Consider the following 15682-nt stretch of genomic DNA (forward strand, 5'->3'; position numbering starts at 1 on the left):
TAATAATAGTCAGCAGTCCTCCAGAAACATTTAGATTGAACCTCTTGCTCTGAGTTCTGCTTTTGCTGCACTGTGGGCCGTAGAAGAGACTAAAACATGGTCTCTATTCTTGTCTTTGGGGAACTTACAAATCACATAATTTCTTAACTAGTTAGAGAGCGGTTAAATAAATGTAAAACATAGAAGAAAAGAATAGTGTGGACTGGAGTAATCCAAGAAGACTTTCTGAAGGAGATGGTGCTTGAAGGGGCCTAGAGTATAGGATGAATAGATTAGATTAGTGGTTCTTTTTCATGCTTCTTTAATGAAGTCTTTTTTTTTTTAATATCCTGATATGACTTCTACTCTTTTGAAGTCCCTTAGCTCTTTATCTGGACTTAATTTGTGCCATTAACACATCTTGCCTTATTATAATCATTTGTGTGTAATATAGTGGTTATAAAGACAGACTTTGGAGTCAGATTTTGTGGGTTTAAATCATGGCTCTATTTACTAGCTGTGTGACTTTAGGCAAGTTATTTAACTGCTAAAAGCCTTGATTTTCCCATCTATAAAATGGGAATATACTTACATGAGGTTATTATGATGATTAAAAGAGATAATCCCTGTACAGGTCTTGGTGCAGTGTCTGGCCCATCCAATAGAACTTTCTGTAATGATGGAAATGTTCTATATCTGTGTTGTCCAATACAGTAGCCACTAGCTAAGATAGTAGCCACTGGGCTTCTTTAGGTGTGTTGGAGAGTGGGGCTGACCATGGAAAGTCTTGACAGAGAGGAAGGCAGAGGAGTGAGTTAAAGTGTTTTAAAAGGTAATTTCACCTCTAAGTTAAACATAGAGTTACCATGTGACCTAGCAATTCCCCTTATAGGTATATACTCATGAGAATTGAAAACACTTTCATAGAAAAACTTGTGCACGAGTGTTCACAGGAGCATTATTCGTAACAGCTAAAAAGTGGAGACAACCCAGATGTTCTTCAACTGAGGAATAAATAAACAAAATGTGATATACCCATATATTGAATATTTTTCAGCCATAAAATGGAATGAAGTACAGATACATGCTACAACGTGGATGAACTTTGAAAACATTACTCTAGGTGGAAAGGCCACATATTACATGATTCCATTTACATGAAATGCCCAGAATAGGCAAATCTATAGAGAAAGAAAACAGATTAGTGGTTGTCATGGGCTAGAGGGTGGGCATAATGGGGAGTGACTGCTCATGGTTATGGGGTTTCTTCTTGGGGTGATAAAAATGTGCTGAAATTAGATTGTGGTGATGGCTGCACAACTTCGTGAGTATACTGAAAACCATTGAATTATGTACTTTAAATGGGTGAATTGTATCTAAATAAAAACAAAGATAATTTGAGTCTGCTAAAAACTATTGGTTTTGGGCTTCCCTGGTGGCGCAGTGGTTAAGAATCCGCCTGCCAGTGCAGGAGACACGGGTTTGATCCCTGGTCCGCGAGGATCCCACATGCCGCGGAGCAACTAAGCGTCTGCGCCACAACTACCGAGCCTGAGCTCTAGAGCACGCAAGCTACAACTACTGAGCCCACATGCCACAACTACTGAAGCCTGTGTGCCTAGGGCGCACGCTCCGCAACAAGAGAAGCCACGACAATGAGAAGCCCGTGCACTGCAATGAAGAGTAGCCCCCGCTCACCGCAACTAGAGAAAGCCCGCACACAGCAGCGAAGACCCAACACAGCCAAAAATAAATAAATAAATAAATTTATTTAAAAAACCCCCAAAAACTATTGGTTTTAACACAGCTGTAGAAAGTTATAATTTATTTTCTTTTCTGATTGGAAGTCTTCCCCCAGGACTTCAGCCCACAAAGGTGAGGACTTAGGGGCCCATTCCCAGTTAGAGACATGAGCCTGAACATGATCTTAGGCACGGGCTCATCAGTGGGTAGGTGGAGGATGCAGCATTGTCCTGCTTTGGTTCAAGGGAACTTTTCCTGCCTTTGGCTGGGACCGGCATAGATGAGTCACCCCCTGTAGCGTGAGGGATGTGGGATGTGAAGAATGAACTGTCATCTCTGTTCTGATGACATCTTGAGTATCACACAATTGTAGGCCAAATATAGGTGCTGAACCATTTGGCCTGAATTCTTTATGGAGAATTCCCTGGGAACCAGCTGAGGACATGGAGAAAGAGAGGTAATCTAAGCCTGTGGGAGCAACCAGTTAAAACCAGGTGAGGGATGCTTGTGCAGATATTCTTTTCACCTTTTCAGAGATGAGCAATTGCAAGCTCAAGGGAAGTTGATTTTCTTTTTCTTCCCTCTGTAAACAATTATTGGTGGATTACCCTGTGGCTGGTCCATGGGCCTTGTGCTCAAGGAGTTCCCAAACACACCCAGTAGATGAAACAGACATCTAATATGTCAAGAACCATCTAGGGAATGCTTCGGATAGGATTGTGCAGAGCCAAAGGAGGGAGAGATGGCTGTGAGCTTGGTGATAAGAGAGGGAGCCTGAGCCTAGGGCCAGAGGGCAGCATGTGCTGGGTGGGGACTCCAGGGGGAGTAAGGCAAGATACGTCCTTGTCCTTACACTTCCTGTCCTGTTTCTGTACCTGCTCACTTTCGCTCTACAACAAACAGGCCTTTGTGCTTCTAATCTAAGCATGCCCCTGTGCTGGGCAAAACTGGAGACACAGACATTATGAGACCTGGACCCTGTCTCTAGAAGTGCTTAAGGCGTTGGGGGAGACAAACCTGGAAACAGTTGACTCTAATGGCGTGGATCAGGGTGTGTAATAGACAGGGATGGACTTGGTGTGTAAGACTGAAGACTGATTGACTCTGATTTGGGATTAGGTAAATCTGCCCTTAAATAAGCATTGAGTTAGGGCCTTGATAGAGAAGCCTCTTACGGTCATTGCCAAAAAGGTGAAGCAGAATTATAGAATGGTTCTTTTTTTTGGGTGTGGGCTGCTTTTGGTGTCTTTCTTTTTGCCCTTAGATTTTATGCAAGAATAACGGATCTGTGTACGGGACTAGCTCTCTCTCTCCCTGCCACCCCTTCAAGCAGTGCTGGGCTGACTGCAGAAGACCCTTGTCTGTTCTGCACTTGTTCCATTGCTGTTTTGGAAACATGAAGCCTGAGAGGTGCCAGAGCTATGCCAGTTGCTATAGGGCCGGAAACAGGTGAGGCTTCCAGCCCTGCCTGAGCTCAGGAGTAAGGGCCTTGTCCTCTTCAGCCAGCTTAAGGCCTGCCTTTGCAATGAAACTGGATAAGTAGTCCACACAGCTCGTTTTTCATCTGGGGCTATTTTCAGCCCTGGAGCCCAGCAAGGTGGAATGACTGAGATGCTTTTGTGGGGTTCAAGCTTTTGCCAGATCCTATTTGCCAGGATATGGGCCCAGCCATTTCCCAGGAGATTAGCTTTTCTAAACAAGCAGCGCTAAAAGGAAGGAGCCTTTCCTTCTCAGTGGGGAGTGTAGGAAATGTGACGGTGGGTGTGCAGTTTAATATTCCAACTCAGGTCCTAAATGGAGATGTAGGGAGTTTGGAACATTGCCATATGGTCTCTCAGGCAGTTTTGAGGAACTCATCTGGATCCTTCTTGTATTTTTCTGGTCACCTCAATGGCCAGGCTCTACTATGGGAGGGGCTCTGTACATGTGTAGACCTGCTGCTGCCAGGGACTTGATCTCTTCTGTGTTTGCATGTCTCCAGGGCTAGCAGAGCAGATGGCTTGGTCTTGCTGTACTGGCAAGCGACCCATCAGTGGTCCGTGTCCAGTAAGTAGTCTTCTCGGGAGTTCCCTATTTAGTGAGTGCTCACTGGGTCCAGGCAGCTCTGATGGGCGCTATGCTAGAGGCTGAGGTTCTATCAGAGAAGCCTCAGATAAGATCATCATCTTAGTCCTGAGGCCTAACGCAGTACCCTCAGGAGTACTGTGTTAAGGGAGCTAGCAGTCACTGAGTGACTGCTGTGTTCAGCTACTGTGTCAAGTGCTTTCATGGACACTGACTTTTTCATAGTCTTCTGAGATGACTATTGTTATTAGTATCTTACAGATGAACAGTTAAGAGGTTAAATTACTAGGCCAAACTAACTTTCTCTTAGCCTCTTTCTTGAGGGTCTGGCCTCTTGCCCTGGCAGATGCCTAACAGGATACATGTGCCTTGTTTTTAGTATTGTGGGTGTGAGTGGGGCTAGTCTGAGTCTTTTCTAAGTCAGCAGGAGGTGCAGCTATATGCTTAGGCTGGGTGTTGATAATATAGGTAAAGATAATAAAATGTGTATAACCTTGAGGAACTACCATCTAATGGGGGAGATAGGTAAATAGATATTACAGGGTAGTAGGTATTAAAGGAGCCATAAAAGCAAGGAAGGACCCTTTTACTTTGTGAGGGATGTGGTGAGCAGGGACTTCTACTCTGAGGCCTTCTGTACCTGGTTTCTTGTTCTTCCTTTTCATACCTGTAGCTCCTCATAGGAATTTCCCTTACCACCTGATAATGTGTTTTAACAGTTTTGTGAGTCTTACCTTGTCATCAAGATTGTCAGTCCTTGAGACTAGGTGCTTTTTTTTTTTTTTTTTTTGCGGCATGCGGGCCTCTCACTGTTGTGGCCTCTCCCGTTGCGGAGCACAGGCTCCGGACGCGCAGGCTCAGCGGCCATGGCTCACAGGCCTAGCCGCTCTGCGGCATGTGGGATCTTCCCGGACCGGGGCACGAACCCGTGTCCCCTGCATCGGCAGGCGGACTCTCAACCACTGCGCCACCAGGGAAGCCCTAGGTGCCTTTTTTTTTTTTTTCTTTCTTGCCGCTTCTTAGATATCTGACTTGGGGTATCTCACTTACCGTCTCTGGACCTCAGTTGCTTCTCTGTAAAATGAGGCTAATGATAGATAGGTATATTACAGTCTGAAAGCAGGGGCCAATCCAGGTGGTAATCTGGATATCCACCGACTTCTCCCGATTCTATGATTTCTGTGATCTTACCCTTCTGATCCTGATATAGGACTGGGTATCCAGCAGGCTTTGAGTTGTTTGTCACAGAGATTGCTGAGAATGTTTTATGGCACCTCAAAAGTCTAAAACTTTTCTCTTGTTAGAGCCAGCAGCAATGGCAGAAGCTCTTGGCTTCTCTTTTGGACTGAGTCAACCTTTCTAGCCTGGCAGTTAAGATTTGACTTAGGTTTTAAGCTCAAGGGGATATTGTATTTAAATGTGTTTTCTAGTGTGGTTTCCTTCATTATCATCTAGGTCAGCTAGAGGTAGTGGTTTCCTGATTTTGTTTCTGGAAGTCATGGCTTAGGCAATGGGGATTGGGACCCCACCCTTAGGACTTTCACCTCTCCAGGCTTTGGGCCAGAAGTCTAAAGCTCCTTGAAACACTCTGTGTACAATACCCACGTGAGCTCTAAGCTTGTAAAATACTCAACTTTGGTAAGACTTGGGGAGGGTCATGGAGGGGGGTCTCAAGGGACTTAGGGAGAAGTCACAGGAACTCTGAGTGATAGCTAAGTCCACCCACCACTAATCAAACAGTTAATAATAATGAAAATAAAATAAAATAAAAATAATACTGTTAATTGTTATGATAAAAGACAAAGGTATATTGAGTATATATGTGTTAGGTACAATTCTGCATTTACCTTATTTAATCCACACAACAGCCAATAAGATAGATATTGTTATTCTCATTTTATAAATGAGGAATCTAAGGTCACATATCTAGTAATTGGTGGAAGTGGGACTCAACCTAATATGGGCTGGGCTACCTCTTTGGGAGGAAGGAGATGTGGTTACAGGCTGTCTCTTCCTTAGCACCTGAGTCATTTATTTTTGGAATGCCTGCTGAGTGGCAGGCACTATTTGTATACCAGGGGTGCTAATTTTATTAATTCATAGTTTTTTTCAATAAAAAGGTAGTATAGCATAAAGTTAAGAGCACTGAGCTAGATCCAGAATCCTGGCTCCACTTCTTACTAGCTTTGTGACCTTGGACAAGTTATTCAACTTATTTTATTTTATTTTATTTTTTATTTTATTTTATTTTTTTTTTGCGGTACGCGGGCCTCTCACTGCTGTGGCCTCTCCCGTTGTGGAGCACAGGCTCCGGGCGCGCAGGCTCAGTGGCCATGGCTCACGGGCCCAGCCGCTCCGCGGCATGTGGGATCTTCCTGGACCAGGGCACGAACCCGCGTTCCCTGCATCGGCAGGCGGACTCTCAACCACTGCGCCACCAGGGAAGCCCCAGGAAGATAGATTTTTAAACAAATGATTAGAAATATGCTGCGTGCTATGGAGAAATGTAGAGGGTGGTGGGTTTCTGTATAGAGGGTCTTAACACCGACCTGGGGCTCAGGATTCTCTGAGTCATAGGTAGGGGAATGGCACAAACTCTGGGGCCTAACTGCCTGCCTTCAAATGCTGGCTCTGCCACTTATTAGCTGTGCTACTTTGGGCAAGTTATTTAATAAGCCTATGCCTTTTACCTGAATAATGAGGAAACTAATAGTATCTATCTCACAAGGTAGTTATGAGGATTAATAAGTAATATTTGCAAAGTGCTTAGGGCAGTGCTTGGCACATAAGTACTCTGTGTATACATTAAATAAATAGATGCTTTTATGCATTTATCCTTTTTAAAGCATAAATCTTGGTATTCTTTTGTAAAAAACCCTTTATTAACTTGTCCTATCTTGTAGGTCAAAGTCCAAGTTCTTTAATATGGCACATTATAGGGTGATGATATTTTCCTGGGATAGTCTTTGTTTACAACTATTTTTCTGGCTCTCTTTTACTCTCAGAAGTGACCCTGTTTTGACTATAAATTATGTGGCCACCCCTCATATGAGGCTTTCCATGATCTGACCCCTTCATATTGCTCCAGTCTCATCTTTTGACATTGCTCTGCTAGCACCTTATCTAAGTGTTTCTGTGAGTTACTTGTCATTTATGAAAGGCACGCCTTTTTTTTTTTTTTTCCCCCTTTTTCTTCAGTTCTGAGCCTCTGCATATGCTGTCCCCTCTGCCTGGAATAACCTCTCCCTTTCACCTCCATTTTTCTTTCTCTACCACCGCCCTCCTGGTATATACCTACTCATTCTTCAACATATACTTCAGTTATCTTCCCTCCGAAGACTTGACCTTGCATTCCTGGCTAGGTTTTCGTCTTCTCTTTTGTACCATTACTGTAATTATTATAGCTCTTCATTATGATTCTTACCACCATTGTACTGCAGTTGTTTACTTTTATGGCCTCTACCAGATTTTTGAGTTGCTAGAGGGCAGGGACCAAATATTCTTTATTTCATTAAAAAAATTGAGTTATGGCATACATACGATAAAATGAATTTTTACATATGTGTATACCCATGTAACTACCACCCAGATCAATATACAGGTACACTTCTGCATCTTCAGAGTTTAGCATAGAGGTTGGCAAACATTTTCTGTAAAGTAGCAGATAGCAAATATTTTAGGGCCATACAGTTTTTGTTGAAGTGGCAAGTTGTTGCAGGAAAGCAGTCATAGACAATATGCAAATGATCACGCATGGCTGTGTTCCAGTACAATTTTATTTGCAAAAACAGGTGTTGGGCTGGATTTGGCCTGAGGGCCAAATTGCTGTTCTCTTATCTAGCACAAATCTGTTGAATTGTAGACAAAGACCTTGCTCTCAGAAACCCTTTTCTTGATTTTCCGATAGTGGACCAGCTTGTATCTCCAGAGCAGGGCTATATTTTTGAGAGGTACTTCTTGAAGCAAGTTGCCTTTTCACAGGTTGTTCATATTTATAAGGGAATAAAATGTCATTCCTTCCAGCACAGGTTTGGTGCCCTATGGTCTGTGGAAATTTAGAGATTAAAGGAATTTATTTGTGTGAATCCCTCATAGTCCCTTGAGGCCGTGGACTATGTCTTATTCATTTTGTGCTTAGCGCCTAGCTAGACTAAGGTCTTAGACAGGGATGCTTAGTAAATATTTGTTTTTGAATGAATAAATTAATTTAAATTGCTTTCAGTATTTCAGTAAGCCTAATGAAAATTGTATATTTACATACAGTTCAAGTGTCTTTGCTTTTGGTTTCAATTATGCCAGTGCTGTGTGGTAATACTAGTTTGCTCATGCTGATTGGTGATTTGACTGGCAGTTGATGGCATCATAGGACATAAACCTGTCCAGTGAGTGAATGACCTTGGACACAAGTACAGAGCCAAAATAAGCAACTGGTAGCAGGGCCCAGTGCTTGAATGTCTACATGTTTACTTTCACTTTCTTGCTCATTTAGCGTCAAAGCCAGGATGGAGAGGTGTGTGATTTCACAATATGGTTATGGAGTTCTGATAACTGTATATGGTTGGTTAAAATCTGGACCAGCATTTTGAAAAGAAAAAGTAGTGATAATAAACACAGCTGAGAATGTTGAATTATTTCTCAGTAAATGTACTTTGTTTATAGACAAAATCATTCAAACAGTGAGGAGCTGTGAAAGGAAAATAAAGAGTTGATAAAAAGGATAGGTCCTATTATTTCTGAGTCAGGAATAGGCAGCTAAACTCTGTCATTAACACTAAAATTTTTCCCCTAATGGTTGGCCTTCATCACAAGTACTTTTTACTTATTTTTTTCATTTGGGACTTGTAGTTTAGAGACCTAGATCCTAGTCTGAGGGTATATTTTCAGTAATCTCTAGGGCACTTTCCCACTACCTATCCTCCCCCCACCCCCCAAACACATACACACTAAAGCTGGCCAGGCACACAGGGGTTGCCCACTGTGTGACCCTTATTTCCTGCTTCCTCTCATGTCTTAACAGAATTTACATGTATCTGCTGAGGATTGGAAGGGATTGGCATGAAGATTAGGGTGGGGTGGGGGTTCAGTAACTTTACTGTCAAGAAAAAAAGGCAAATTCTCTCCCTAATGGTCCTAATAATAATGAACATATAGATGTTAAGAATATAAAGGATTTTCCACCTTCCAATGCAGGGGACGTGAGTTCGATCCCTGGTCAGGGAACTAAGATCCCACATGCCGTGGGGCAGCTAAGCCCGTGCGCCGCAACTAGAGAGAAGCCCACGCGCCTCAGTGAAGAGCCTACACGCTGCAACTAAGACCTGATGCAGCCAAATAAATAAATAGATAGATAAATAAATATTAAAAAAAAAAGAACTACAGCACTGCCTCTTTTTTTAAAAAAGGGGGGGACTTCCCTGGTGGTCCAGTGATTAAGAATCGGTCTTGCAATGCAGGGGATGCCGGTTTGATCCCTGGTTGGGGAGCTAAGATCCCACATGCCACAGGGCAACTAAGCCTGTGTACCGCAACTACTGAGCCTGCAAGCTGCAACCAGAGAGCCCGCGTGCTGCAACTAATGAGCCCGAGCCCATGCGCTCTGGGGTCCACGCCACAACTAGAGAGAAGCCCATGCACCGGAACGAAAGATCCCGTGTGCCGCAGCTAAGATCCGACGCAGCCAAATAATAGATAAGTGAATATTAAAAAAAAAGAGAGAGAATATAACGATTTCAATCCCTTATTTTCTTTGACCCTCATTGCTATCCTGGGAGATAGGCCTATTTGCACAAGAGTAAGATGAAGCTCAGAGGGTACCTTCTTTAAAGTGTCACACTGCTATTAAGGCGGCAGAGCCAAGATTTGAAACCAGGTTCTCTTACTCACGTATCTGTGTTCCTTATAATGCAGGAGTGGTTGTCAAACTGTTTCTAGGTGTCCTAGGGCTTCTCAGAGTGCCTCAGGAATCGCGGTGGGAGAGGTGAGTCATGGGAAGAGCTCTAGACTTTTCTCATATGTCACAACCATAACTCCTCTACACTCAATTTATTATTATTATTTTTATCATCTTTATTGGAGTATAATTGCTTTACAATGGTGTGTTAGTTTCTGCTGTATAACAAAGTGAATCAGCTATACATATACATATATCCCCATATCTCCTCCCTCTTGCGTCTCTTTCCCTCCCACCCTCCCTATCCCACCCCTCTAGGTGGACACAAAGCACCGAGCTGATCTCCCTGTGCTATGCGGCTACTTCCCACTAGCTATCTATTTTACATTTGGTAGTGTATATATGTCTATGCCACAAAAAAACCTCTTCTATTATGGAAAATTTTAAACATATTTAAAACTAGAGAGGGCAGTATAATGAACCCCTATGTGCCCATTACTCCCCATATACAATTACCTACTCATGGCTAATTTTATCAATCTTGTTTCATCTTTATCCTCCCACCCCCTTGGATTATTTTGAAGCAAATTCCAGACATATCGCTTCATTCACAAACATTTTAGTATATATTTCTTTTTTTAAAAATAAATTTATTTATTTTATTTATTTATTTTTGGCTGTGTTGGGTCTTCGTTGCTGCGCATGGGCTTTCTCTAGTTGTGGTGAGCTGGGGCTACTCTTCGTTGCAGTGCGCGGGCTTCTCATCGCGGTGGCTTCTCTCATAGTGGAGCACGGGCTCTAGGCACACGAACTTCAGTAGTTGCGGCACGCGGGCTCAGTAGTTGTGGTGCACGGGCTTAGTTGCTCCGCGGCATGTGGGATCTTCCCGGACCAGGGATCGAACCCGTGTCCCCTTCGTTGGCAGGTGGGTTCTCAACCACTGCGCCACCAGGGAAGCCCCTGGTATATATTTCTAAAAGAACTGTATTTGAAAACATAACCAAAATGTCATTATCATGCTTAAAAATATAACAATAATCCCTTAATATCATCAACAGTTAGTGTTTAATTTCTCATAATGACTCAAAAAAATTTTTTAAGTTGATTTATTCATATCAGTATCCGAAGAAGGTCTACACATTCGTTGATCTAAATCTTGAGTCTCATCTAATCCATAGCTTCCCCCTTTCTTTTCTTTTCTTTTCCTTGAAATTTTATATTGAAGAAGCTGGGTCATTTGTCCTGAAGAGTTTCCCAATTTCTGGGTTTTGCTGATTATCTCCATGTGATGGCATTTAACATGTTCCTACGTCCTCTGTATTTTCTATAAATTGGTAGTTGGATCTTAAGGCTTGATCAGATACAGAATCAGATAAAGAATCATTTCCTTTCCTTCCTGCCTTCCTCCCTTCCTTCCTCTCTCTTTCATTTTTTTGAAAATATGTTTGACCACATCTGACTTTCTGTCTTTTTGTAATGTTAACATCGAGGAATGGGTTCAGATGTTATTAACTTGATCTATTCATTAAAATATTTCCCATCAGCTTTTTGTCTAATGATTTTAGGAGCCACTGATGTTTACTACCTAGATCCATTATTTCATTAGAGACCTAATTAGATATTGAGACTACTAATTAGGTTTAATTTGAACTGCATTTGAAAAAGAGGGTTACATTGTTTAAAAATAAACTTTGAAAACTATTGGACTGTAGCTGTTCTCTAAGAGCACCACTTATGACAGGAACCAGGAACTGTGAAGTGGGGACAGTGACTGTAACTAATCTGTAAGACTTTTTAAACTTCTTTACTTCCTCATGTGTGTTGTTTTGGCCTATAGTCTTTCCCAGCCCAACAGTTAAACCCTTATAACAAAAAGGGCCCATATGTTTTAACTTTTGAAGGGTGAGATGAATGGACTGACAGTTTAACCCTAGATCTAGGTTTGGGGGAGGGAGCCCTAAGGGGGCAGAGTGAGAGTTCTGCATTAATGAGCAAAGGAAGTGGCTAAGTCCCTGGGGCCTATGCAGCCTGAAGAGCTTGAAAAATGGCCTTGGGAGCATCTAAGACAAAATACTACTAGCTGAGAATGGGAAGACCAGACCCTTATCCTTACCCCTTAAGGGGACTCCCTAGTCTGTCCAGAGGGCCTGGCTGGTTGGGCTTCAGTTGTGTCACATCTGACATGTTCCAGACCCAGGGTCCTGGTAGCTGTGTTTAGGGCTGACTCTTAGGAATCCTAAACTGATAACCTCAGGACAGCCCGAGGGCTCCTTGTTTTGGCTGTGTTCTGAGGAAGGCCAAGGGCAAGAACCTCTTAGCAAAAGCTTTGGCTAATCCTTAGCCAGCAATACCTTGTCACTCTGGCCAAGAGAAGAGCTTCTGTGGAGCACTTGGTGTTCTTGAGCCTTTGCAGAGGTCACAGGCAGACAGGGCAGGGGAGTGAAGCCTTAATTAGTTAGGGACTGCAGGAGCAAAGCCATTTGGCAGTGTCTTACCTCAGCTCCTCAGTGGGACGGGCTCCTTCCTGTAGTGACAGTGCAAATATGCTCTCCTTTTTTTAGTTTTTGGTCTCTGAGAGATCACACTTCTGTGAGCTTCAAGACACTTGTATGCAGTGTGGTTCAAGGCTGATTAAAAGCCAGATAGGTGGTATGACAAAAATTCCTTCCATCTGTGCAGTGCTTTTTAACCACTGAAGCACATTTTATTTCATTTTTTCCGAGCCAACAGTTCTTGTTTTGTGGATGAGGAAATTGAAGCCCAGAAAGGAGAAGTAACTAAGATTATAGCTAATTAGATTCTGGATTCCCAGACTAGTGTTCTTTCTACCAATATATGTAGGACAAGGGGAAAGGAGGAGGATGGTAAATGAAATTGACTGACTTTTATGTGCGAGGAGCTATATAAGGTGCTTGGCTTAGTTTTCTCAGAAAGTTATATGGTAAAAAATGTTATCACTCTGAGTCCCAGAGTGATTAAGTGACAGCTAAGATCATATAGATAAGAAGGGCTGTGCCTGGACAGATCTAAGTCTGTTTGACCTTGAAGTCCGTGTATTTCTATCATCAGTTGTTTACTCTAAAAAATCGTTATTGAGCTGCAAATGCAATGCTAGGTATGAGGGATATAAGGAAGCATATGGTTTAGTAATCTCTGCCTTCATGGAATTCATAATTTGGTGATGCTCACTGCTGTGATAGAGGGAATGGGGACAAAGGGGTAGAGAGAGGAATGGGGGGGGTGGTGATGGGAGCCAGAGGCCCCCTAATTTTTGGTAGGAGAGGAAGTTGTCAAGGGAGGCTTCCTGGAGAAGTTGGTACCTTAGCTAGTCTAAGGATGAAGGACATGAGCCCTGGGGTTGGTCTGCCTGGGTGCCATCACTTGCTAGTAATACTTTGGGCAAGTTACTTAACCTCTCTGAGCCTACTTCCTGATCTCTAACAGGGAGATAATCATCTTATCCACCTCTTAGGGCTGTTATGAAGATTAAGATGAGATAATCCATTTTGAGCACTTAGCAGATTGCCTGACACATAATAAACTCATTAATTGTAAACCATTATAATTGTCATTGTCTAACGTGTGGTTCTCCCACACGTTATTCAGCTCGTGGGGACAAATGAAGCCAGGCTGTCTTAGGACCTCTTACCATCAGTGAAGTGGGGGTTTCTTTAAGTGATTTCAAAGTATTCCTTTCATGCCTAAGATTCTATCAAAGTAAATACTGCCAGGTTGTTTCCAGGAGGGCAACTGGCAAGTAACTTTGTGTCTGGCAGCAACCCAACCTGTTTGTGCTCCCTGAAGCCATCTCTGGTTGGCCTCCATATGCTATATCTGATAAAGACCCCTCTTTTCTTTGCTATCTCTTCACTGGATAGTCTGGAAGCTGGCCTCCTGTAGAAACTGGTCTTTTCCCCTAGAGCTGATGTTCTTCATCACTAGACTAGCTGAGGTACCAACTTCTCTGGGAAGCCTTCCCTAACAACTTCCCCTGCCACATTGATTAGGGGGCCCCCTGAGCTCCCATTGCCCCCCATCCCTCTATCCCTATTTCCCTATTCCCTCTATCACAGCTGTTAGCATCAGCAAATTATGAGTTCCATGAAGGCAGAGATTACTAAATTTTATGCTTCCTCGTATCCCTTGCTGTATTTCATCTGCAGCTCAACAAAGGTTTTTTAGAATTAACAACTGTCAAGGAATATAATATAATGATGGAACGACACAGGCTTTAAAGTCAAACAGACTTAGATCTGAATCTAGGTTAACCTTCCCATAAGTTTATTGTGTTGGAGAAAGTAATGTAATTTTAGTAGTTCACGTGGTCCAGGCATTCTTTCCTAATTTAGGGTCCTGTCCATTTTGTGTAACCGTGGAGTAACAGTACCTTTATATATTTTACAGTGCACTCTTTTTTTTGCAGTACGCGGGCCTCTCACTGTTGTGGCCTCTTCCGTTGCGGAGCACAGGCTCCGGACACGCAGGCTCAGCGTCCATGGCTCACGGGCCCAGCCGCTCCGCGGCATGTGGGATCTTCCCGGACCGGGGCACGAACCTGTGTCCCCTGAATCGGCAGGCGGACTCTCAACCACTGCGCCACCAGGGAAGCCCTTACAGTGCACTCTTTTAAAATAAGTGTTCTTTAGAACATCACTATCATATGAAAAGGCAATAGGTATTAGTCTGTAAAAGACCTTTGAGATTAAGTTTGGAAAAGCTGTGAGTCTTTAATATGGTAAGGAAAAATATGCAGGGTTTTCTACATTTAAAAAAAATTTTAAATTTATTATTATTATTTTAAAAATCTTTTGGCTGCACTGCACAGCATGTGGGATCTTAGTTCCCTGACCAGGGATCAAACCCACTCTCCCTGCCTTGGAAACATGGAGTCTTAGCCACTGGACTGCCAGGGAAGTCCCTACATTTTTTTTTTTAATTGAAGTATAGATGACTCTACGTATTTTGATCATGGAATTCTACTCCCCCCCCCAAAAAAAAACAAACCAACAACCCATCTATTGATATTTCATAAAATACCAGTGTTCCATGAGACACAATTAGGTAAAATGAGCATAAAGTGGCTCCTGATTTTCTGTTAGTAGGATTTGAAGAAGTAGAATGGCAAACTGTCCTTTGGCTGGCAAAGTAACTTCAGGACTCCCCTTCTTTTCATAGACTGGGGGGTTGTTATAGAAAGCTAGAAATCTTCGTTAATCCACCAGTCCCTGGTTATGTCCCAGACTCAATGGTAGGAGATTTAGCTAATCAAGCCTCTATAGTTGGCCTTGTTTGCTACTTCTGGAAGGGGAGGTAAATGTTCGGCTTTGAGGGAATAATACTCAGTTCAATCAGAGAACTATCTATTTGCTCTCTTGTTAATTGCAGCTGGCCAAGAAGTGGGTTGGGTAGGGCGGATTGCATTCAATATTTCAGTCTTAGGGAGTTCTGGGTTCCAGTCTCACTTTGCGTTAAGTTAGGTACTTCTACTTTCTCAACCTTGATTTTCTTATTTAAAGATGCAGAAGTTGTGTTAGATTGATTACATTCAATAAATATTTATTAAACATTTACTATGATCCAGTCACTGTTCTAGGGTAATGGGAAAGTAGTGATGGAAAACCAGACACTGCCTCAGGAACTTAATCTAGTAGAGATGATTAGATTATGTGAGTATGGAAGTGTGTGTTATAGGTTAAGATTTTAGTAGTTGAGGGAAGGCAGACATTTGTATTAGTCGCTGTAGTCTAGCAGGCTTCCTGGAGATGGTGTGACTTAGTCTCTAAAACTGTAAGGTTTTTATACTGCAGAAGTTCAGGGAAGCATTTAGATTATGCAGATGACCGGAGTGCAGGTAGGAGTGAACATCAAATGCTCAGAAGAAGGTGGTATCCTGTACTGCTCTTAGCCATGGCATCTCCTATGGGCACTCTGCTGAGGGGGCTTACTTCCGGGGCAGTTGAAGGTAGCACTGCCAGAGAGAATTTGCAGCTAAGGACAGAGCGGGGG

General features: G+C 42.8%; 1 protein-coding gene across 3 annotated transcripts in view; it reads left to right on the forward strand.

Moving 5' to 3' along the window:
- Positions 1 to 15682, forward strand: part of STIM1 (stromal interaction molecule 1) — a 192906-nt gene that overhangs the window by 26745 nt on the left and 150479 nt on the right. Inside the window, exon 1 of one of the 3 annotated variants that reach the window (XM_060104421.1) lies at positions 2152 to 2216. The exons of the other annotated variants lie outside the window; for them this stretch is intronic. The gene's annotated coding sequence lies outside the window, so the exon portion shown is untranslated. Of the gene's footprint in view, positions 1 to 2151; positions 2217 to 15682 lie in introns of those variants that run through there. 3 annotated transcript variants of the gene reach the window in all.

This window comes from Mesoplodon densirostris, chromosome 7, assembly GCF_025265405.1.
Source record: "Mesoplodon densirostris isolate mMesDen1 chromosome 7, mMesDen1 primary haplotype, whole genome shotgun sequence".
Taxonomy (NCBI): domain Eukaryota; kingdom Metazoa; phylum Chordata; class Mammalia; order Artiodactyla; family Ziphiidae; genus Mesoplodon; species Mesoplodon densirostris.